The following is a 25,116-nucleotide window of genomic DNA, read 5'->3' as shown; positions in this document are numbered from 1 at the left end:
CTGCATGACTAAGATTTAGGCACAGCCATTTTTGCCAATGAAAACCAGGCCTAAATAGCTGCGCCTGCACATCGGCCATATTCTGCAACAGTGTGCCTGACTTTTAGGAATGACTATGACCAGTCCATGCTCCTCCCTGACCATACCCTTTTTTGAGATCTGTGTGCAAGAATTTATACACACTACTTTATAGAATACACTTATAGAATTAGAAAGTTGTGCATGTAAATTCTAATTAGTGATAACTATTACTTGCTAATTGGCAATTATCGGCACCGATTGGTTTTGATAATTAAATTGCATGCGCAAATCGCCAATGTGCACAGATTTGCGCATGCAACTTTGGCCGCACTATACAGAATCAAGTCCTTTATGCATACAGAGATGAGTTTTAACTTTTTTTCCATTGTTAGTACACATTATAAACCATTGAGAATGGAGAAAACATAATTTATTAAACAGTACTGTTAAGTTTGCTGGGGGGGGGTTTCACAGTATACACATGTGTATCATAGAAGGTGTGTTACACCCTGCCTTTTGAGATATTCATGGACTGGGGATGGTATGGCCCTCCAGTTCTTGGAACTGCTAATAAGTGGGCATGGAGTTTTTCTGCAGTATTGACCATAGACAGCCCAGAAAAACATGTGTCCATTGGCCTGTGGAGAATTGTGGTATATAATCCTCACTTTTCCATCTTTTTCATCTTATAACTGAGGCTATAAGATGATTAATTAACCTTGAGTCAACAGCGAATATTGTAGTAAGATCAGGGCACATGAGGGATGGGTTATGAAGGAGAATAAACAGCGAAGTATCCCACAGAACACAAACCAGTCATCCTACAATGGCCCCAGAAGCTGTCAAGGTACATTGTAAATGTCAAATTCTATTTGATCTATTAAACAGGTAAAGTCATCAACACTTATCACACACTTATTCTTTCGATTTTTGTCCATGTTTCTTTTGCTTTGTACTCAATATATAGGAGAAAAATATTCAGCATAAATGTCTAGAAACAAGGTGTCTTGTTTAAAAAATCAGTCTTGATTTAAAAATAGGTTAGGAATTATTACACAATTTTGTTTCCAGTCTGAAGAAAAGCTCTTAGCTATGAACCCCTCCCTGACTAATGTAGGATTACACATTGTGAAATCAGACTTTGTGGTATTAATTGTCATGCATGACAATACTGCTTATAGAACGATATATATTTTGTGTTTGGTAATGGGAGGTTTCCTTAAAATGACGTCCCAGGTCTTCCTAAGTTATTGTCTCTACAATAATGAGACATACAGCTAATTGCCCTCTTTTCCGGTTGATAATGGGATGATCCCTCTAATTTTTATGCAAGTTTCACAGCTGCAGGCCTGACCCTACAACTCAATAACCACCCTGTGTCTTTGACCTGCTTCTTCTTTCCTCAGACTTGAACCATATTCTATGCAGCTCCTAAGAGGTAAAGGTTAGAGAAAGTCTATAGATGTCCACAGATGGAAAGACAGGTTGTGGTGGTGGTGTGGGGGGGAGGGGTACATACTCACTGCTGCTGTTCTTCCGATCTCCTTTGCATTGTTGCCCAATCAGTGAGCAGTTCCTGCTGCTTTCTCCTCTGGAATCAGAACCATGGGGATTCTGTTTGTGGGAATTTTCATTTGGTGCCTCCAAAGGATTAATCTTGCTCTGCTGATCACATGGCAAGAAGAAGATAAGAGCAGAGGTATGTTAGGCCATGTCTTCCTCTATTGTCCCAGGTCTGACTGCTGGTTTAAACCGCAAAGTTGTATGATGTTCCACATGTTTCAAATCAGCTCGCAGGTTCAGGGTGGCAGAGAAGGAAGACATAGCTCCACATGGAGTCAATTTTCTCTTCCTCTTCTTGCCACATGATCAGCAATGAAAGGATTGGGGGGAAAGAGCTGGAATATTCACCACAGAATCTCTCTCAGTCTGCTGCAGGAAACTGGAAGCTCTCCATATAATTAAGCAACATGTCTTAAAATTTTTCTTGGAGAGGGGACAGATGGTATCAAAGCATGTCCTTTACTGAAATTTCAAACTATATTGTCATAATAAGCAAACAGATGAATAACTGGCTTTTATATAATAGGTATAAGTCTGTTGATTTATTTTTTTTAAGAACTCGGTTTTGATTTCATTGCTTTTATAATGGCAATTCTAATTAAACTATTTATAGATAGTATGAACGTGTGCACCCAAATATATAATGAAAGGGGAAAAAAAAGGAATACATTTAGGGCTCCTTTTATCAAGGTGCGGTAGGGGGTTTAACTTGCAGAATACCGCGTGTTAAACCGCCTGCCGCACTAGTCGCTAACGCCTCCATTGACGAGGCATTAGTTTTTTGGCTTGCCAAGGGGGTTAGCACGTGATGAAATGTCCGATGCGCTAACCCCGCTAGCGCACCTTGATAAAAGGAGCCCTTGGTTTTAATGTTTTTTATGTGTACTGTAATAAACAGTAGCAAAAATTGTTAAGTACAAAGATTACATTACATTACATTACATTAGGGATTTCTATTCCGCCATTACCTTGCGGTTCAAGGCGGATTACAAAAGGTTAATTTAAAAAAATAGAGTTACAATGATTAGCAAGAGAGGTAAGTTGTAGATCTTATAAACATTTAGCGGGTTGTTGAGGGTGAGGTGGTTTGTGAAAGAGTTAATAGGTGGTCATAGTGGAAGTTCTTTTGTTATTATTCGTGCAGTAATGGATAGGTCAAATGTCAGTTTTAGAGTTATTAAACGGTCGTGATGTTATTGCTGCTTCAGGAATTTCTTGAAAAGTATGGTTTTTAATTCTTTTCTGAACGTCCTATAGTCTGGGGTGGTCACCAAGAGGTTGGAGATCTTGTTGTCCAGCCTTGCGGCTTGGGTGGCTAGGAGGCCGTCGTGTAGTTTTGTTCTTTTTACTTCCTTGATTGGGGGGGGTATGAATGGGGAGTGCGTTTTTCTGTGTCTTGTAGTGGGTGCTTGGATAAGGCGATTGTTCAAGTATGATGGGCTGTCTCCGTGTAGGGTTTTAAATAATATGCAGTAGAATTTGAATTGGATTCTTTCTTGGATTGGAAGCCAGTGTGAGTTGATGAAGGCTTCAGTGATGTGGTCATGTTTTTTCAAAGAGTAGATGAGTCTCAATGCTGTATTTTGGATTGTTTGGAGTTGTTTGATCGTAGTTGCAGGGCAAGGAAGGAAGAGGATGTTGCAGTAGTCCAATATACCTAGTATTAGGGATTGTACTATCAGTTGGAATTGTGTTCTTTCAAAGAATTTTCGGACTTGTCTCAGATTTCTCATGACTGCGAATGATTTCTGAATTGTTTTATTTATTTGCGGTTGCATGGTGCAGCATCTGTCTATGGTCATGCCAAGTAGTTTTATGGTGGTTTGGATGGGATATTTGATTGCGTTTATGTCTAAGTTGGTTGTGGTTTGGATCTTGTCATTTTCGAGAAGGATGAATTTTGTTTTGTCTTGGTTGAGTTTAAGTTTGTGATTTTTCATCCAGGTTGTGACTGTTTCAAGTGTTTGGTGAAGTTTGTCTGTCATGGTAGGTTTAGAATGATCGTATGGGATGAGGATGGTGATGTCATCAGCATAACTATAAGTGGTTATGCCCAGATTGTCCAGATGCGTTCCTAGAGAAGCAGTGTAGAGATTGAAGAGGGTGGGGGATAGTGGAGATCCTTGTGGTACGCCGCAGGGGTTTGACCAGGATTCTGACTTTTCTTTGTTTGATTTTACACTGTAGGTTCTGAGTTTTAGGAATCCTTCAAACCAAGAGTATACTTTATCTGAGATGCCTATTGCGTCTAAGATCTGTAGAAGGATGTTGTGATCCACTAGGTCGAATGCCGCAGTTAGGTCCAATTGTATGAGAAGCATTTTTTTCCCTGTACTAAGGTGTTGTCTGACGGTATCCATAAGGGAGCCTAGTAGTGTCTCTGTACTGAAATTTGTTCTGAAGCCTGATTGCATGGGGTGGAGTAGGTTGTGGTCATCTATGTAGTTGGTGAGGAGTTTGGCTACTAGGCCTTCTATAATTTTGACATATAGCGGAATTGAGGCTATAGGTCTAAAGTTAGATGGGTGGTTTTGTGGTGCTTTTGGGTCTTTTTGGATTGGGGTGATGACGATTTCGCTGAGGTCAGCAGGGAATGTGCCTTCTGTGAGCGTGAATTGAATCCATTGCAGAATTATGGTGCGGAATTTTACACTCGAGGTGGTAAGGAGATATGAGGGGCAATGGTTGAGGTCACAGGAGGCATGGCTGTATTTTTTGTAGAATTTGTTGAATTCTGACCATTGTATGTTGGGGAATTGAGTCCAAATTCTGTCTGCTGCAGATGCCTCTTTTCCTGAAGGGTGGATTGTGATTGGGTTTTGATGGGATGGGTTAAGGATGAGAGTGGCTCTGGTGTTGGTAATTTTGTTCTTGAAGTGTTCTGCTAAGAGGGTGGGTGATGGTGGAGGTGTGTTCGTGGTGGTTGTGTATGGTTTGGTGTCTGTTAATTCTTTCAGGATTTGGAATATTTTTTTGGAGTCTTGGGTTTGCGTGCCTATGAGATTAGTATAGTAGCTTTTCCTCTTATCTCTTAGTTGATTTTTGTATTGTTTGTTGATTTTTTTCCATTCGGTTTTTGTTTGATCTTGGTTCTTTTTTCTCCATTTTCTTTCTAATCTTCTACACTGTCTTTTGAGTTGGAGTAGTTCATTATCAAACCATTGGTCTGATTTCCTGCTGGTTCTGGTTTTGGTTTGTAGGGGGGCCAGATCATCAAGGATGTTGGTGGACACATTTTTCCAGTGGGAGATGAAGTTTTTTGGGTCGCAGTCTTGGATAGTTTCGTCTACATTTGACCAAAATGGTTGGGTCGATATGTTTGCGTGTGGTATATGTGGTTTTTTTTGATTGAGGTGTGTGTTTGGTCATGGTCCAGTTGATGTTGAAGTTGTATGTGTAGTGGTCTGACCATAGGGAAGGGGACCATGTTCCGTTAGGAGTTTGGATTGCTGGATTGGATGGTTGGTGAGTCATGAATGCAGCAATGTCCAGTTGATGACCTTTTTCATGGGTGGTTTGTGGATTTAGGATCTGGAAGGATAAGGCATTGAGGAAGGATAGACAGTTATTTGCTGGTGTGGAGGTTGTGTCTTCTAGGTGTAGGTTTAGGTCTCCTAGGATGAGGTTATATTCTGCTGTTAATGAGTTTTGGTAGATGAAGTTTTCAAATTCAGGTCTCACTGTGGTCCAGTTTCCTGGTGTTATGTAGCAGAGCAAGCAGTTTAGTGAGTTTTTTAGTGTTGGGTTTGTGAGATGACACGCTAGGAAATCCATTTGCGGGGTGGATGTTTTTTCAAGTATGTTTAGAGTTAGGGAATTCATGACTACACTGACCGAGCAGTTTAAGATCCTGGGGAGGAAGCTGAAGCTGAGGACAGGGAAGATAGCCTTTTCAGAGATCCTGCCAGTGCCAAGGGCAGATGCGAGGAGGCAGACCGAGCTGCAAGCCACAAATGGATGGCTGAGGCGATGGTGTGACGAGGAAGGTTTCCTCTTTGTACGGAACTGGTCAACCTTCCTGGGGAAAAACAAGCTCTACAGGAGAGACGGACTGCATTTGAGCACGGCTGGGACGAGGATGCTGGCACGTAACATCCAGACCTGCATAGACATGACTTTAAACTGAAAACAAGGGGAAAGCCGAGAGTCGATCTGACCTCGACACATCGGACCACAGTATCGAGCAAGGATACTGAAACAGGAAAGGAAGATAGTGGACTAGAGGCAAAATGGACACTTTATGGACATAAACCCAAGAATACAGTACAGGGACCCGAGAGGCAAGTAGAGCTAAAGAGCAAGACAAGGAGGACACAGCCGGAACCAGATGGCTATCAAAGACCAAAGAAGCGGGCGGAGGACGGGATAGACACACCACAGGAGGCAGCCCATGAGGAGACCAGCAGGAGCATCAAATCAAGAGTAGACCCAAAAGAAAAGGTAACAAACCGGGACTTAAATTGCCTATATACAAACGCTAGGAGCCTAAGGACTAAAATGGGGGAGCTAGAAGTTATAGCCAGAAATAAGGACCTAGACATAATAGGAATCACAGAGACATGGTGGTCAGAGGACAACAAATGGGATGTGGCCCTGCCAGGGTACAAACTCTACAGGAGGGACAGGGCGCACAAGAAGGGGGGAGGAATAGCACTGTATATAAAGGACTACATTCCTTCATCCAGATCAGAAACAACAATAAGGGCAGACAGTCTGGAGTCACTATGGGTTAAGCTAACAGGAGGGGAAGGAGCTGACATCAAATTGGGACTTTACTATCGCCCACCAGGACAGCCAGAAGCAAACGACCTGGACCTGGAGGCCGAACTGAGGCAGGTGTGCAAAAGTGGAAGGGTGGTGGTTATGGGGGATTTCAACTATCCGGGAATAGATTGGGACATTGGGCACTCAAATTGCACGAGAGAAACTAAATTCATAGAGGTGATAAGAGACTGTTTCATGGAGCAGCTGGTCACAGAACCAACGCGAGGCGATGCCACTCTAGACCTAATCCTCAACGGGCTAGAAGGACCCGCAAAGGAAGTGGTGGTACTAGCACCATTAGGGAACAGCGATCACAACATGATCCAGTACAAATTAAACATGGGAACATCAAAGGTGAAAAGAACCACAACGACAGCACTCAACTTCAGAAAAGGAAACTACAAAGACATGAGGAAAATGGTAGGAAAAAAGCTCAGCAACAGCTCAGGGAAGATGAAGACCGTAAAGGAAGCCTGGACACTGCTTAAAGGCACAGTGCTCGAGGCACAAGACCTGTGCGTCCCAAGGTTCAGGAAAGGGTGCAAAAAAAATCGAACTAGAAACCCAGCATGGATAACAACTGCAGTTAATAAGGCGATAAGCGACAAGAAATCATCCTTCAAGAAATGGAAAAAGGAACCAACAAAGGAGAACCAGGAAGAGCACAAAAGGCACCAGAAAGAATGCCATCGAGAGGTCAGGAAAGCAAAGAGAGAATATGAGGAAAGACTGGCAGGAGAAGCAAGAAACTTCAAACCCTTCTTCAGGTATGTGAAAGGGAAACAACCAGCCAGAGAGGAAGTGGGACCACTGGACGACGGAGACAGGAAAGGAGCGATAAAGGAGGAAAAAGAGATAGCTGACAGGTTAAACAAATTCTTCTCGTCAGTCTTCACCAGAGAGGACACATCCAATATCCCAGAACCCGAGGTGATTATAAACGGGGAACACAACGAAAAGCTGGTACAACTAGAGGTAAGCAAAGAGGATGTCCTCAGACAGATAGATAGACTGAAGAGTGACAAATCACCAGGCCCGGACGGCATCCACCCAAGGGTACTAAAAGAACTGAGAAACGAAATAGCAGAGACACTTCGCCAAATATGTAACCTCTCCCTAAAAACTGGGGAGATCCCAGAGGACTGGAAAATAGCAAATGTCACGCCCATCTTTAAGAAGCGATCAAGGGGCGACCCGGGAAACTACAGGCCTGTGAGCTTGACCTCGGTTCCGGGAAAGATGATGGAAGCAATGGTAAAGGACACAATCTGCGAACACATAGAAAAAAATGGACAACTGAAGGCGAGCCAACATGGCTTCTGCAAGGGAAGGTCGTGCCTCACAAACTTGCTGTACTTCTTCGAGGGAATAAACAGCCAGATGGATAAGGGGGAATCCATAGACATCATTTACCTTGACTTCCAAAAAGCCTTCGACAAGGTACCTCACGAACGGCTACTAAAAAAGCTGTGGAACCACGGGGTGCAAGGGGATATCTACCGATGGATCAAACACTGGTTGGCAGGCAGGAAACAGAGGGTTGGAGTAAAGGGCAAATACTCAGACTGGCAATGGGTCACGAGCGGAGTTCCACAGGGGTCGGTGCTAGGACCTCTATTGTTCAATATATTTATTGATGATCTGGAGACGGGGACAAAATGTGAGGTTATCAAATTTGCTGATGACACCAAACTCTGTAGCAGGGTTAGGAACACGGAAGACTGTGAAAACCTGCAAAGGGACCTAACGAGACTGGAAGACTGGGCAAATAAGTGGCAAATGAGTTTTAACGTAGAGAAATGCAAAGTCATGCATGTAGGGAAAAAGAACCCGATGTTCAGCTACAAAATGGGGGGAACACGGCTAGGGGTGAGTAACCTTGAAAGAGATCTGGGGGTGATGGTTGACACATCACTGAAACCATCGGCGCAATGTGCGACAGCCTCAAAGAAAGCAAACAGAATGCTGGGCATCATCAAAAAGGGTATCACAACCAGGACGAAGGAAGTCATCATGCCGCTGTATCGCGCAATGGTGCGCCCGCACCTGGAGTACTGTGTTCAATACTGGTCGCCGTACCTCAAAAAGGACATGGCGGTGCTCGAGGGAGTGCAGAGGAGGGCGACTAAACTGATAAAAGGTATGGAAAATTTCTCTTACGCTGACAGGTTAAAAACGCTGGGGCTATTCTCTCTGGAGAAGAGGAGACTTAGAGGGGACATGATAGAAACCTTCAAAATCCTAAAGGGCATAGAGAAGGTTGACAGGGACAGATTCTTCAGACTGTGGGGAGCCACAAGCACTAGGGGTCACTCGGAGAAATTGAAAGGGGACAGGTTTAAAACAAATGCTAGGAAGTTCTTTTTTACCCAGAGGGTGGTGGACACATGGAACAAGCTTCCGGAGGAGGTGATAAGCCAGAACTCTGTACAGGGGTTCAAGGAAGGTTTGGATAGGTTCCTGGAGGATAAGGGGATAGAGGGGTACAGATAGAACTTGAGGTAGGTTATAGAAGTGGTCAGTAACTTCTTCACAGGTTGCGGATTGATGGGCCGCCGCGGGAGCGGACCGCTGGGCAGGATGGACCTCTGGTCTGACCCAGTGGAGGCAACTTCTTATGTTCTTATGTTCTTATGTTCCTCCTCTTTTTTTTTCTCTGCAGGTTACTGTTATTTTGTATCCCGGCGGGCATACTTCTTTTATTCTTGGGTCTGTGTCTGAGGTTAACCAGGTTTCAGTGAGGAACAGGCAGTCAAGTTTTTCTGTTTTTATCCAATTTTTTATGTTTTCTGTTTTGGGTCCTAGTGCTCTGATGTTAACATAGGCACATGTAAGGGAGGTCGTGTCAGTCTGGGGAATGTGTGTTGTTTCCGGGTATATGAGTGTTGTGGGAGATGGATGAGATTTTGTTTTCGGAAGTGTTGATCTTCTTCTCCAGGTAACAGTGATGGAGTGTTGAGTGCTGGTGTGGTGGTTCGAGTTTCTTGTTGTGATTATTCTTCTGTTGGGGAGTTGGAAGTTGGTTGTACTGGAGGATGTGGTTGTGGTGGGTAAGTTGTTTGCTGCTGCTTTCCAACTAGAAATGAGGAGGATTATCAAAAGGGTGGCTAGAGTGTGTGTATGCAAGGAGAACTTCATTTTTGATGACTGGTTCGGAGTGTTAGGTAGAAGGAATGGTTCTCCCTTTGAGTCCCAGCTGGATCGGGAGTGGCTGGTTTTTTCGTGCTGGGAGGAGTGGGAGGAGCGGGGATCTTACGCTCCTTACCTTATGTTGGAGGTCGGCAGGAGGTCCTGTGGAGTGGTCTTTGGGGCGTAGGTGTTCCCGGTTCCTAGGTCCGCACGTGCTCCTCTCAGGTGCTCCACGAAGGCGCTCACTAAGGCGCAGGCGCCTTTGTCGTGCGCCTTCGTCGGCGCGCCGAACGGCGGTGCGCCGTTGACCCTGGGTCGAATTAAATATGGTGTCCTCCTGCGGGAACGGGGGGGCGGAGCAGGGCTCCCACGCCGGCCCGTTCGAGCTGGCTTGTGTGGTGCTGGCGTCGGGTCTTTTTTTTAAAATGGTGTCCTCCTGCGGGAACGGGGGGGCGGAGCAGGGCTCCCACGCCGGCCCGTTCGAGCTGGCTTGTGTGGTGCTGGCGTCGGGTCTTTTTTTTAAAATGGTGTCCTCCTGCGGGAACGGGGGGGCGGAGCAGGGCTCCCACGCCGGCCCGTTCGAGCTGGCTTGTGTGGTGCTGGCGTCGGGTCTTTTTTTTAAAATGGTGTCCTCCTGCGGGAACGGGGGGGCGGAGCAGGGCTCCCACGCCGGCCCATTCGAGCTGGCTTGTGTGGTGCTGGCGTCGGGTCTTTTTTTAAAATGGTGTCCTCCTGCGGGAACGGGGGGGCGGAGCAGGGCTCCCACGCCGGCCCGTTCGAGCTGGCTTGTGTGGTGCTGGCGTCGGGTCTTTTTTTTAAAATGGTGTCCTCCTGCGGGAACGGGGGGGGCGGAGCAGGGCTCCCACGCCGGCCCGTTCGAGCTGGCTTGTGTGGTGCTGGCGTCGGGTCTTTTTTTTAAAATGGTGTCCTCCTGCGGGAACGGGGGGGCGGAGCAGGGCTCCCACGCCGGCCCGTTCGAGCTGGCTTGTGTGGTGCTGGCGTCGGGTCTTTTTTTTAAAATGGTGTCCTCCTGCGGGAACGGGGGGGGCGGAGCAGGGCTCCCACGCCGGCCCATTCGAGCTGGCTTGTGTGGTGCTGGCGTCGGGTCTTTTTTTTAAAATGGTGTCCTCCTGCGGGAACGGGGGGGGCGGAGCAGGGCTCCCACGCCGGCCCGTTCGAGCTGGCTTGTGTGGTGCTGGCGTCGGGTCTTTTTTTTAAAATGGTGTCCTCCTGCGGGAACGTGGGGGCGGAGCAGGGCTCCCACGCCGGCCCGTTCGAGCTGGCTTGTGTGGTGCTGGCGTCGGGTCTTTTTTTTAAAATGGTGTCCTCCTGCGGGAACGGGGGGGCGGAGCAGGGCTCCCACGCCGGCCCGTTCGAGCTGGCTTGTGTGGTGCTGGCGTCGGGTCTTTTTTTTAAAATGGTGTCCTCCTGCGGGAACGGGGGGGCGGAGCAGGGCTCCCACGCCGGCCCGTTCGAGCTGGCTTGTGTGGTGCTGGCGTCGGGTCTTTTTTTTAAAATGGTGTCCTCCTGCGGGAACGGGGGGGCGGAGCAGGGCTCCCACGCCGGCCCGTTCGAGCTGGCATTACAAAGATCCTATTAACAAAACTGAGTCTGGCTACCCTTCAAAATACTTGAACAATTAAGTCTTCAGTTGTTTACAATATTTTAGCTATCTTGTGCCATTCTAAGTTATGTTGTTATATAATTCCATAATACAACTGATGCAAGAAGATTTAAGATGTAAAATAAACAATGCAGGTTTAAACAATAGGGTGGTCCTTGGCAGTATTCAAAAAAATCAACCTTGTCAAATCTTGTCTCCACAAGACTTATTTTTGTCCACTTGGTATGTCTTACGTGTCAAATTTCAGCTTGGTTAGACAATATTTAGAGGTCATCCCAGCATGCACTTCCTGCTTGCGTGTTGTGTATGTAGGTGATTGCACATAATTAGTTTGCCGTTGTATAGTTTGCGATCTGCACTCAAAAACTGGCTCCTCAGAAAGTCAGTCTCTCACCTGTCAACTGTTAGACTGCCTTGTGGACTGGATGTTCTTTGACTGGCCAATTTTCAGCACGATGATAAAGGAAAACTTTTACCGGAAAGCTATAAGTTGACGTGTGAGTTAGCAGTGGCAGTATGGGCAGACTTGATGGGCTATGGCCCTTATCTGCCATCATTATTCTGTGTTTCTATGAGCCAATGGAAATTAGGGCTCCATACAATGACGTTGAACTGCTGACTACTATCAACACATATCTGAATAAAACTGTTGCAAATAAGGCACTCACAGCCATTTCCAGATATCTATATTTTCTGTTCAAGCACCTAGCAACACTTGCCTTTTTTGATGACAAAATCGCACCAGAAACAAAGCTACGAATGGTGAAAAATTAAGTGTCCACCATTGCCAGACATTCCGCAACATCTCATGTGTACAGATGAAACAGAACCTGTAACCTTTCAAAGTCTTGTAACACTGAGAACACAGTCATTTTTTTTTTATGTCTTGATTGAAAGAGGATCAACAAAAGCAAAAATATTCCTGAAGAAACATCCCACAGAGTGGACTGATGATCTAGTTTTCAAGGAACTTTGGAATTGGGCATCCAAACTGACTGTTGTTAATGATGCAGCAGAACTTGGGATAAGCCTCATTGAAAAATACAAGGATGCTTTGACAAAAGATGAAGAACAGAAACAATTTGTTCAACCACCAAAATAAGTTTCCTTAGGCATCAAAGGCGGCTCTTATGTCATAGACCGTTGATCATTTGTGGAGTGCACAAGAGTTGTAATATACTGTTAAGCTTAGCAGTAATTTAAAAAAAAAAAAAAAAAAAAAAAACAGTGACCCCTAAACAATGTTTGATTTCAGCAAAAATTTGTGTTTTTCATTTTTATATAAAGGAATAAAATTAGCCTTGTGGACAAATGAAATGTGTTAATTAATTTATTTGGACCACCTTAATAAACAAAATAGATTTTCTGTTCTTGAACTACACAAGTTCTTTCAAGTTGGGTAGATATACTGGGCAAGATTCATGACAATGGGTGTTCAATTCTAATCTATAAAAGGCACTAATTTCTAATGCCCAATTTGAGTGCCCATTCCTGGTTTTCTATGCACACATACCTGTGCACAAATTTTAGAAATGCCCCTGACCCCCCTATGTACCTCTCGTAACCATACCCTCTTTTGAGTTGTGTGCTATGGAATTTGGGTGCACATTGTTATAGGATAGCACATAGCAAGATGTGTGCGCTAATTCAAATTGGTACCAATTGGCACTCATTGGCTCATTAGCCAATTTAGTTGGACCATCTTGAAATTGGCTATTGCATGTATTGCTGGTGTAAATGAAAACAATGCCTGGATCAACACGATTTGATCAGTTTCTGGTCTTCAGGCTATCTCCTTTTTCTGCCTTTTCAGATGTATTTCAGTGTCTGCTTCACCAAGCAGCCCTGACCTTTTTTTTAAACTCCTAGCTACTACTTCTGTCCCTGTAATGGACCGACACTGCCTAAGCTGTTAAGTACTGAAAGAGAATTCCAGTCTACACTAGTCCATGTCAAGCCCTGTCAAAAGTTCACCACGTGTTTGTCCTAGTTAGTCTTTAGTGAACAAGACAAGCTAGGACAAACTTTAGATTAGAAAAAGGATAGCCTGATACTTTTTGTTTGAGCAACATGAGATAAAAATATTTGATGATGAGTTAAATGTTAAAAGAAATGAAATCATTAAGTTCTTCTTCTACAATTCATGAAGTCTCCCCCTGAAGGCTGAAGAACAAAAATAGATGGCAGACCTCCAAGAAACACTGGTTGATGAAGGAAACACTGTCCTAGTCCAGTAAAAGGGAATTCTACAGCACAGAGAAGACTATCACAGCATGGTATAAGTACGCATTTGGCTACTCCTCATGCTTACAAAAAAATATTAAAATCTCTTAACACTTACACAAGTTGTAGTGATGTCAATGGCAATACCATGGCTGAATTCCAATATATGTTGTATAATCTGACTTGCTGAAATTCCCCCTGCTTTCCCCCTACTCCCCATGTACACTAGGCAGAAAATGGCAAAATATCAAGGCAGAGACTGTACTGAAATTTTTAAACCTCTGTGCCACTCCTGAATGAAAACCAAGCAGTGTTACTTTAGGACAGGGGTGTCCAACCTGTGGCCCAAGGGCCGCATGTGGCCCTGTGAAGTATTTTGTGCAGCCCCGGTCGAGGGCGATGCAGTGTTTTCCTCTGCTGCCCCCGGGTGTTTACCATCTTGCCAGCTCCCTCCTCTGTCTTGCTGCAGCGTTTGCACATTTGTGCGGCCCCAGAAACATTTTTTTCGGCCAATGCGGCCCATGCTGGAAGCCAAAAGGTTGGACACCCCTGCTTTAGGAAATCTTGTCTGATTCATTCTTTGGGCTACAACATCCAAAATGGTGCCGAAAAGCTCACAGAACATGAGATCCACAATTTATTAATATATAAAAAAGGAGACATTGCAATCAGAGAAAAAAAGAGAGCAATAGATTAAAAATAAATAGGATAGTTAATACTTTGCAAGAATCTAGATAACTGTGGGCTTCTTTTTTTAAGATGCGCCAGCGTTTTTAGCGCACGCAGGAAATTACAGTGCGCTACACCACGCACTACGCTTCTACAACTAACGCCAGCTCAATGCTGGCGTTAAGGTCTAGCACGTGGCAATGTAGCGCGTGCTATTCATGCGTTAAAGCCTTAGCACACCTTAGTAAAAGGAGCCCTGTGTTACTTTAACTAGCTGCTGGTTGAAAGAATAGCTGAACATGAATTTTAGAATGTTAGTTATTGGGAAACTCTTAAATGCTATAAGACCACTTAGATACTTAACATTGCAATCCATCTTAAGGACATTCTGGAAATTCCTACTGCAAGACAGCACATTTAAGCAAAACCAGCATTGGGAAACTACTTTTTACGTACACGAGACCACACAGTACATCTTACTTCCTTGTACCAAGTCTTTATCTACAAATTTTAAAAAAAACCCACAAAAAAAAACGGAAAACAGAAAATATATAAACAGATTTTTTTTTTTTTCTAGTAAGATGATTTGATTTATTATAGGAAATATTTCTGGAAATAGCTGCATGAATCGTGACAGTGTTTATGCCAGAGATATGAAACATTGCCAGTGAAAGTCTTTAATCTGGTTCACCAGCAATGCTATATCTTTAAGAAGGAGTGGGTGATTTCAGCCATTTTCTCTGAATCTGACAACATTTAAAAGACACCCCCCCCCCCCCCCGCCCTGTGGATATTTTGCAAGTCAGACATTCTTCTTTACCTTCTTCCCTCCCCACCACCTTTGTCCCATATCTTGTAAACCCAGTTCAGCACCTATGGATAGGGGCAGCGTGGGGCCACATTAACCCAGAGGTTTCTGCGCCAGCAGAAGAGTGTGAGCCTAGCCTGAGGGCACAGAACCAAACACGCACCTGAAGAGAGTAACTGGGGCTGAGAGTGAGGGGCAGGATTAATAGCTGCAACATGAAACCATCCAGAAGAAAAATAAAAAGGGAAGGGGGAGGTTAAGCAGCTGAGCAGAATGCAGCCATCTAACAGTACCCAATACTCAAGCTTGCTTGAGTTGGCCAGCACTGTGTCAGTAAGCCTGCAATGCTAATGGCGCTTATTGTGAGATTAGCATTATATTCCTGCAAACTTTACAAATGCTATTTTGCACACTGATGGCTGAGCACATGGCTTCTACCATGAGACTCATGAGGAAATATTCGGTGGCATGCAGTCAGTGGCGTACCTAGCATATGTGACACCCGGGGCCCATCATTTTTTGACCCCCCCCCATCTGTACGAAAAACATAATTTTTAGTAACAATCCACGTCACACATGAGTACCTAGGAAAAGGCAGCATCTTACATACTGCAGTTAGCAGTACAACATCAATACACCCATTGTAAAACTAAACAAACCAGACTAGTACAGATCAATCCTATACCGTTAATCATAACAGAAAACCATGTCTTTCGAACTCAAAGAACACAGAAAACACCTTCGCCTAGTATGGAATATGTCATCACAAACTAATCCCTCCCCCTTTTACAAAACTGTAGTGTGGATTTTAGCCACGGTGGTAACAGCTTTGATGCTCACAGAATTCTGAGCATCAGAGCTGCTACCACCATGGCTGGCGCTAAAAAATGCTCCACAGTTTTGTAAAAGGGGGGATAAAATAGAAATACATAGACAAAGGTTAAATTGAACCAGCAAGAAGCTAGACTCTACATACAATGCAACACCACAGAAACAGTGACACATGTCTCCTAAAGCAATAAATAAATAGAAAATTTTTGTTCTACCTTTATCTTCTCTGGTTTCTGCTTTCCTCATCTTCTTGTTACTCTCTTCCTTCCATCCACTGTCTGCCGTCTCTCTGCCCCTATATGGCATCTTCTCTCCTTCTATGCCCCTTCCAGAAACTGTATGCCTCCCCCTTTCATCTCTCCTTTCACCCCCATTGGTCTGGCATCTCTCTCCTCTCCCACACCTCTCCTCTGCAATCCCCTTCCCTTTTTTCTCTCATTTTCTTTTCAATTTTTTTTCTGCATCCGTCTAGATTACATTCTTACTACCTTCTCATCAATTTCCTTTTTTACTGTCTATGTACAGTTCACCACCTCTTTCCCTCACCCCCTCCAGTATATCCCTCTCAATCCTTTTCCCCCTTCATGTGCCCTCCTTTTATTTATCCCCTCCTTCCATCATGTGCCCTCTTTCTCTACCCCTTCCATCTAGTACCTTCTCCTCTCTCTGTCCACTTTCATCATCTGCTCCCCTCTTTCTCTCCTCCCATTTCCTTCCTGCATTTGCTCCCTTATTTCTCCCATCCGCACTTCCATCCAGCATAGGCTCACCCCCTACCCTCCCCACTACCATCCAATGTTTGCCCTTTCTCTCTCCATCCACCCCTCTTCAATCAGCATTTGCCCCCTTTCTTTCCCTCCAATCCAATTCCATCCAGTATCCTTCCCCCTTATGTCTCTCTCCCCTTTCCCTGTACATCAATTCCATCATCACCACCCTTCCATAGCACCCTGCCCCCTTTCTCTCCCTCCAACACTCTTCCATTCCAGCAGTCCTGCTCCTTTTCTGCGATGATTGTAGCTGCCGGCTGCCGGTCCACCCCACTCCAACGTACATGCTCTGGAGCAGAGTCAGCAGCCGCGTGCTGAAAGGTCCCGCGATGACTCGTCTGCTGGCTTTGCTCCGGAAGAAGTAAGTTACGTCGTAGGGGGTGGACCCGGCAGACGCAGGGAGTTGCGGCAAGGTCCCGCAATGACTGTGTCTTCCGGGTCCACACCCTCCGACGTAACTTACTTCTTCCGGAGCAAAGCCAACAGACGAGTCATTGGGGGACCTTCCTGCACCTCAGCACAGCTGCCGACTCTGCTCCAGATATGGCTCAAAAATCCCAGAAGTGGAGGAAGGAGTTCTTTGCATTAAGGCCAAGAATCCTGGCTTTGGGTGGAATATTCTCTTTAAAATTTCCTGTAAAATGTTTTATTACCTATCAAAACAAGAGTTACTTATTTTATGAACCCAAACAGCTGTTAGAATTTATTGAATTAAGAGAAGGAGGAGCACTTGTGGCCGATAATGTTTAGCTTGCTATACCAGCTGTAGGTACCCAGAGCTATGCCGCTTTCTCAGTATTTTGTTTATTCTATTTGAATTTCCTGTTGATTTCCTCTAATATTGTGGACTAAATATCTAATAATTGTTTTTCCTGATTTTATGAGTTATTATTATGTTATATTGATCTATTCAAGCTTGATTGTAATTAGAAAATTGCAAAAATTAAAAAAAAAAAAAAAAAATTGAACATAAAATAGGGAAAGCTTGTCCAATCAGTGTGCACAGTGCTTCAGAGTTAAGGGCAGCTTCAGTGTGTGAAAGTCCAAAGAAAAAAGTGCCAGTGCACACGATTTTTTATCGATGTTTATCAACTGGTTTTTCATGAAGAGATTCAACCCAGGGTGGTTTGCAATGCATTGAATAGTAATCAGGTATGTTTAAGTATTTTCCCTATCTGTCCCAGGAGACTCAAAATCTAAGGGCAAGATTCTCAAAAGTTTAACGCCGTCGCTAAACTGTTTCAGCAGTTTAGCCTGTACACAGTTTAGTGACGGTTTATCAAAATGGATTATCTCCGTCTTTAGCGAGGTTTCTAGCAGTTTCCGATACTGACATGCAAATGGTCTCTTCAACATTGAAATTAGCCCTCCGGTGGATTCTTAAAAAAGGCTGAGCCATTTTCAAAAAGCGGAATCGGCTTTTGGCGACAAAAAAATAGCGACTGGTCCAGGGGTGCCGGTCAGTGTCAGAGACTGCTAGAAAACCCTGTGTAGTGATGAAGTGGGAGAGATGCCCACTGCGCTGCATCACAACACCCCTTCCCTAACATCCTGACCGTGACATCACGCCCCCCTTGCAGCAGGAGAGATGCCCACTCTCTCCTGCTGCACTAAATTTAAAAAATGGGCACATGCAAATGTAGGGAATCTTCTCTGCTGTCCGCCAATCTTATTTGCATGTGTGATTTTTAAAGAATTTCTTGGGTTTTTAGATTCGGTATCAAAATGGCTGCGTTAGCAGACCGTCGCGGGTTTTTGAAAATCCTGGCCTGACTATGGTACTTGTGGCAATGAGGTGTGAAGTGACTTGCCCAGAGTCAAGGGCATAGGCTGGGATTGAGCTCACCACCTTGGGGTGCTAAGGCAGCAGCTCTAACCATTAAGCCATTCTTCTCCTCATTTGTGTATGAAGTAGAATATTGCTCTGTGCATGAACATTAGGATTACAAAAATACCTTGCACATTATTATTTTTTTTTTTTCAAAGCTAATGTTTATCCACAGAGCAACATTCTGATCCATTGGTAGATCTGTGCAGTTACTTTTTTTTTTTTTCTTATGACTCACACACAAAGCTATTATCTCCCGTTCAGGGGGAAGATTCTCAAAATCCTACCTTGCCTTCAGCGATGGCTACTAAACCAGTTCCAGCCAGTTTAGCGTGGAAATATTCTACCAGCCAATTATAAAAAAGGGCTCACCGTGGGCTTTTCCGAGCTTCCTGGCAGACTCCGAGTCTGCCATGCAAATGTATTACAACTAGGTCATTAATATTTAAATGAGCACTCCAGGCGATTCTCTATCATCGCCGGATGATTCCCTAACCTTGTTGTCCTACATTTGCGGGCAAAATTTTCCAACAGGGTCTAAGCTGTCATAGCCTTACTTTCCGGTCAGTGCCTGAGCGCTTACAGGAAAGTAAGGTTGACAGCTCAGAACCCCCTCCCCCCCCCCCACACACACACACGCACACACCCACACACACACAAATAAAAAATAAAAATAAAAAGACCTCCAAATTGAAGGGTGGCAGGAGGGATGCCCTCTACCTCCATCTGCTTGGGTCCACATCCCCCCCATCAACCCCCAACAGCCCCTGGCAGGAGGGATGCCTACTCTCCCTCCTGCCACCGGTGATTCCCACCAGCCTGCATGACATATTCTGCCAGAATTGACATGCCCACATCACCCCTCTCCTCAAGTCACTTCATTGGTTCCCTATCCATTTCCACATACAGTTTAAACTCCTCCTATTGAAGTAGAAGGGTATTCACTCCTCAGCAAGTCAACATTACTCCTCTCTCATCTCTCCCTATACTCCTCCCAGTAACTCTGTTGTGCAAGTCTCTCTTACCTGTACCTTTCTCCTCTACTGCCTACTCCAGACTACATTCCTTCTCCCTTGCAGCACCATATGCCTGGAACAGACTACCTGAGTCAGTGTGTCATGCTCCATCTGTTTGTCATCAGCTAGGTAGCATTTATATTAGGCAGAAGGAAAAAGCCTCAGGGCTCCTTTTATTAAGGTGTGCTAGCGGTTTTAGCTTGCGTTTAGCACGCTACAATGCAGCACACTCTAAACGCTAATGCCTTCATAGAGCTTGCGTTAGTATTTTTCATTTAGCGCGTGGTTTGCGTGTGCTAATTTTAAGCGAATGCTAAAAACGCTAGCGTACCTTAGTAAAAGGAGCCTTCAGTGTTACACATGGTACAATACCGGGCTTCAAAACATTCAATCATCGGCAGAAGACCTTCTGTTCTGAAAATTCTTTAAAGCTGACTTTAAAATTTATAAAAAAAATGTAAAACATAACAAAAATTTAACTTTCAGCAAAGCATGCAGGTCAATGCTCAGGTCAATATTTGGGTTTACCGTCCAACAATGGCCAGAGTTTTGAAGTTCGGCACTGCTTCTTCAGGGAGTTCAATCAAGATCTGAGCTGCTAAGTTAGACCGTTGCTTGCATTTGTAAAAGCAAAAAAAAAAATCAAGGGGTCCTTTTACTAAGGCGCGCTAACCGATTTAGTGTGCGCTAAATAGAATATAATGGGCGTGTTAGCATTTAGCACATGCTAATCTTTATTATGCGCTAAATTGGTTAGCGCACCTTAGTAAAAAGACCCCCAAGTTCGCTTAAGTTCTACAGAAAAAAACTTTCTAATGTTTATTCAGTGCAAAGTCTATAATGCTCTTCGCTACACTCCCATCAAAATGGTGTCCTGGCATTTTTCCTCCCCCACCCCACCCCCCCTCTTGTTTACTTTTGGTTGTGGAATTGAGATAATCTGGTCACATTTTCATGAGGATCCATTATTCTTATTCATTACTAAGACAAAGTAAACTTTCACCAGCAATCACATTCAACATACATAGTTTTTCATTTGTAGGGAAAGCTTATACCCATGATTAATTTGGCATGGAATTTGTTCCTTCTGGTCATATACTACTGATCAAGATAACCTTATCATTCTGATATTTATATTATTTGCCTCTCCTTTTCCATAAGCCGTTTCATATTACAAGCCAAAGTCTGAATATCACATTTCCTCCTCCTTTTTCTTCCTCTTCTCCCCTCTCTCCTTTCTCCTCCTTCCCATTTTCTCTTACACAACCCTCCTTTCCCTTCCCCTTTTCCCCTTTTTTCTTTATTTCTTATATAGGCCCCCTTTTATCAAGCTGCATTAGGGTTTTTTTTAATCGCAGGCCACCATGGTAAAAGCTCCAATACTTATAGAATTCCTATGAGCACTGGAGCTTTTTACCGCAGTGACCCGCAATAAAAACCCTAACCGAGCTTGATATAAGGGGGCCATATTTTTTCCCTCACCATCATTTTTTTTTCCTTTTTTTAACATATTACATATCTTTTTTTCAGGTGTTTATTATCCTTTAAGGACCCCTTTTACAAAGTCGTGGGAACAATTCTTCAGTGGTAACTGCACCAAAGCCCATTCAATTCCTATGGGCTTCAGTGTATTTATTACAGTAGAATTGCTATCACAACTTTGTAAAAGGGGATCTAAGTTTTCTTTATTATTCTTTATATATTTATATATATTTTTGGCTGCGGATTATTTCGATGTTTGTATTTCCTTCAGTGAGTGGCTGCCTATACAAGATAATTTTACATCGAACGATTGCATTCCAGGCAGCCAGTCAGGATTCCGAGTTACGTATCTTGTTTGCTACCTCAGGCTCCTATCTGCACTTCCGAAAATTATTGAAAACATCTTTGTTTGTAAGATTTTTGGGAAATTAATGATTAAGGGCTCCTTTTACTAACCCCCATGCTGGCTGAAAACTACCGCCCGCTCAAGAGGAGGCAATAGCGGCTAGCGCGGTCGGTGGTTTAGTGTGCGCTATTATGGCTCGCCACATAATTGGTATCACATTTTTGAACAATTGGATTAATAAAACTGGACAATGACAATGTAATCTGACAAGTTATACAATGCTGGCGGCTAAAGTACCCTGGTCTTCTTTCGATACCTTCAATCGCATTTACCACTTTCAACCTAAGGAAGACCAACCAGGCTTATGAAGCTCAGATGCAGGACAGGCATCTGGAGTACACACCGGTGAGGCCTGAGTTAACTGAGGAAAAAAGTTGCAGAAATGAAAAAGAGAGAGAATTAGCTCAGTTAAAAGAGGTACGGAAAGGAAGTGGCTCCAAGAAAATTCCAAAATGACAGCCCAGTTAGTTGCTGAAGAGCAACAGGCTGCTAAGTTGGCCGGAAGCCTGGAAAGAGTCAAGCAAGAATTGAGGAACTAGGGTGAAGAATTAATCAGAGAATTGGTTAAGTTGGAGCAAGGGAGAAGCCAACGGAAAGGGACATCTTAAGCCAGGGGTGTCCAATGTCGGTCCTCGAGGGCCGCAGTCCAGTCGGGTTTTCAGGATTTCCCCAATGAATATGCATGAGATCTATGTGCATGCACTACTTTCAATGCATATTCATTGGGGAAATCCTGAAAACCCGACTGGACTGCGGCCCTCGAGGACCGACATTGGACACCCCTGTCTTAAGCGCTTAAGCTGCAGGAGCTCCAGACGGCGCAAAAGAGTAAGCTGTTATTGCAGCCAGAGGTGCAGACCGTTGCAGATGTAATAGACAAGTAGATAGACAAATAAAAGAGATTAACTGAATAGGGCTAGTACAGTGGTAGGCATCTCCAGTCCTCGAGGGCTGGAATCCAGTCAGATTTTCAGGATTTCCCCAATGAAAATGCATGAGATCTATTTGCATGCACTGCTTTCAATGCAAATTCATTGGGGAAATCCTAAAAACCCAACTGGATTCCGGTCCTTGAGGGAAAGAATCTAGTCGGGTTTTCAGGATTTCCCCAATGAAAATGCATGAGATCTATTTGCATGCACTGCTTTCAATGCAAATTCATTGAGGAAATTCTGAAAACCCGACTGGATTCTGGCCCTCAAGGACTGGAGTTGCCCACCCCTAGGCTAGTATCTGTTTCTTTTCTATTTATACAGCTCTGCTCCCGGTCACTGTCCTCACCATCAGCCTCATTACCCTTTACAGCTGATTTTTGTCACTATCATCCCTGTATAACAGCATTTTCTCTCCCCCTGTAACCCCTTTCAATTCCCGTCACCCCTTCATAGCCCCCTCTATTCTTTCCTACAGCACCATTTCAATACATAATACAAACAGTAAACTCTGTCCCATCACTCAGCCTCTTTTTTCCCTACAGCTCCGTACCCAGGCCTTACCCTTTCCTATTCGCCTCAGTTCTTCTCCCCATAGCTCTACTTCTGCCCCCTCACCAAGTCTCTACTACTATTACTACTTACATAGTCCTGCTCGAAACAGTTTACAATCTAGTCATGACAGACAAACTGGACAAAAAGCCTTTCAGCCTCCTCTAGCCTTTCACAGCAGCATTCTCTCCCTTAACCCTTTCCTAACCCCACTATTCCTCTCTTTTTACCTTTTTTTAAGGTGTCTATCTGCTGCTCTTCCCCTGCCCATTGGCAATTGTAAGCAGTAACGCATTTCTATCCTAGGTCACTTCCCCTGCAGCCCATCAGTCAGGCATAACCGTCCAGTAGGCTCTAGCGGCTCCTTCTTCCTCCTGCAGCCCATTGGTTAGGTACAGCCAGCCAACAGGCTGCAAGGGAAGGCGGGAGCAGTAATTGAGATACAGAAGCATTGCTTTTTTGCTTTCCTCTGCTGCCTTGGACCAAGAAGATATTTGCTCCAAATTTAGTAAAGTGCAACATAAAGTATTGGAGAATTGGAGACACCCACAGAGCTGACTCCCATACTGATCTATATGCTTTCAAAATGCCCGGCTGCCTTTTCCATTCTGAGGTGATTTATTTCATTGTGGAATTTTAGCGAGGACAATTTTTTTTTTCCATCACAGTCTGTTTGTGTGTACAAAGAACCCTGCCCAATTGTTTGCTGTTTGTACAGAGCTGTCAGGTGACTCAATTTCTGGCAGGAGACTTTTAGCTATACCTGGTTTTTCAACTCATATCCTAATGCACTTTAGTAAGAATAAGCATAACAGGGGTCAAAAAATACCAGAAAGAGAGGCAAAAAGCCCAGTTTCCCTTAAGGAACTAGATATTCAGGTTTCTTTCCCTTGTTAAACTTGTTAGCTTTCTGCACAAAAGTGGCATGAAGTGATCTGCTACAGCAGGGCTGCACATGTCCAGTCCTCGAGTTCTACTGGCATGCCAGGTTTTCTGGATATCCACAATGAATATGCATGAGAGAGATTGGCCTGCACTGCCTTCTTGCTATGCCAATCTCTCATATGCATGTTCATTGTGGATATCCAGAAAACCTGGCCTGCCAGTAGATCTCGAGGACCGGACTTGGGCAGCCCTGTGCTACAGGATCATTCAGAATGAATCCCCTGGAAAATTAACACAGTAACATATTATCCCCTTCCTTTACTCATGCGTAGCGTGGGTTTTAGCGTTGGCAGCGTCGGTAACTGCTCTGACGCTCCTAGTAGTTACCGACGGTGCCGGCGCTAAAACCCGCGTTATGCGCGAGTAAAGGAGGGGGATAGTAAATGGCGGCAGATAAAGACCTGAATGCACCAGTGGCTGAGTGCATGTCTTTCACCACAAACGTACAGAGAAAACAGTCCATGGATTCAAAGTGCACATAACTTGTGCACTAATCTGCGAAAGCCTACCTGGAGTATGCGCACAAGGTTCTGCTTTGAGGGCAGCTTGAAATGTGTGCATGCCTGAATAAAACAAAAGGATCAGCGCACATCTCTGCATGTGCTGGAATGGTATTCTGTGGATAAATATTTGGCTTTTGGGCTTACCGAAGTACCTGATTAAGGCTATTCAAGCAGCTCAAAATGCGGCAGGTGCTAATTGCATGTGATCAGTGCTGGTTAAGCTTTTAAAATAATCGTTAAACATCTAGATTGGCTAGGCGTGCTTATCTAGGTGCCTAACTCTAACTACCTGCATTATGCACCATATACTCAACGGAAGCTCTGCTGCACCACTAATCCAACTATTCTTCACGGTATGGTCCGCTTCACCCAGAAATCTCGACAGGATACAGATGAACCTCCCCCATAACAAAATAAAAACTCGAGTATAAATGCATATTCCACTCAATGTTCATATTCTATGCTGTGAAAGCACGGAACGACCTTCCAATAACCTTCAGATGCAATACAATACAATTTTTATTTGTATACCGCCAATACATTACATTATCATTTATATACCGCATAACCTTATTTAGTTCAATGCGGTTCACAGCTTTAAGAATCAGAGACAATCTCAGGAATTACACATAGGGCTCCTTTTACAAAGCCGCGTTAGCGGGGTTAACACGCTCAACTTTTCATCACACGCTAACCCCCGTGCTAGCCAAAAACTACCACCTGCTCAAGAGGAGGCGGTAGTGGCTAGCGTGTCTGGCAGTTTAGCGTGCGCTATTACGCGCGTTAAACCACTAGTGCACCTATGTAAAAGGAGCCCATAGTGACAGAATATTACGTCCTAAACATGTATTACAGATATTAATCAAATAAATAGGTTTTCAAGAGTTTCCTGATAAAAGGTATGGAAAAGCTTTCATACGCTGAGAGATTGGAGAAACTAGGACTCTTTTCCCTGGAGAAGAGGAGACTTAGAGGGGATATGATAGAGACTTACAATGGCATAGAGAGAGTGGAGAGGAACAGATTCTTCAAACTTTAGAAAAATAAAAG

At 44.2% G+C, this 25,116-nt stretch overlaps 1 protein-coding gene across 1 annotated transcript in view; it reads right to left on the bottom strand.

Annotated features, from left to right (window-relative positions):
• SLC6A14 (solute carrier family 6 member 14) overlaps positions 1 to 22,943 on the bottom strand; it is a 95,016-nt gene extending 72,073 nt beyond the window's left edge. Inside the window, exon 1 of the mRNA XM_033944144.1 lies at positions 22,849 to 22,943. The gene's annotated coding sequence lies outside the window, so the exon portion shown is untranslated. The remainder of the gene's footprint in view (positions 1 to 22,848) is intronic.
• Between the last annotated feature and the right edge of the window lie 2,173 nt (positions 22,944 to 25,116).

The sequence above is a fragment of the Geotrypetes seraphini genome, chromosome 5 (genome assembly GCF_902459505.1).
Source record: "Geotrypetes seraphini chromosome 5, aGeoSer1.1, whole genome shotgun sequence".
Classification (NCBI taxonomy): Eukaryota; Metazoa; Chordata; class Amphibia; order Gymnophiona; family Dermophiidae; genus Geotrypetes; species Geotrypetes seraphini.
Note: the sequence above shows the minus strand (reverse complement) of the source record. Positions and strands in the feature narration are given on the sequence as shown.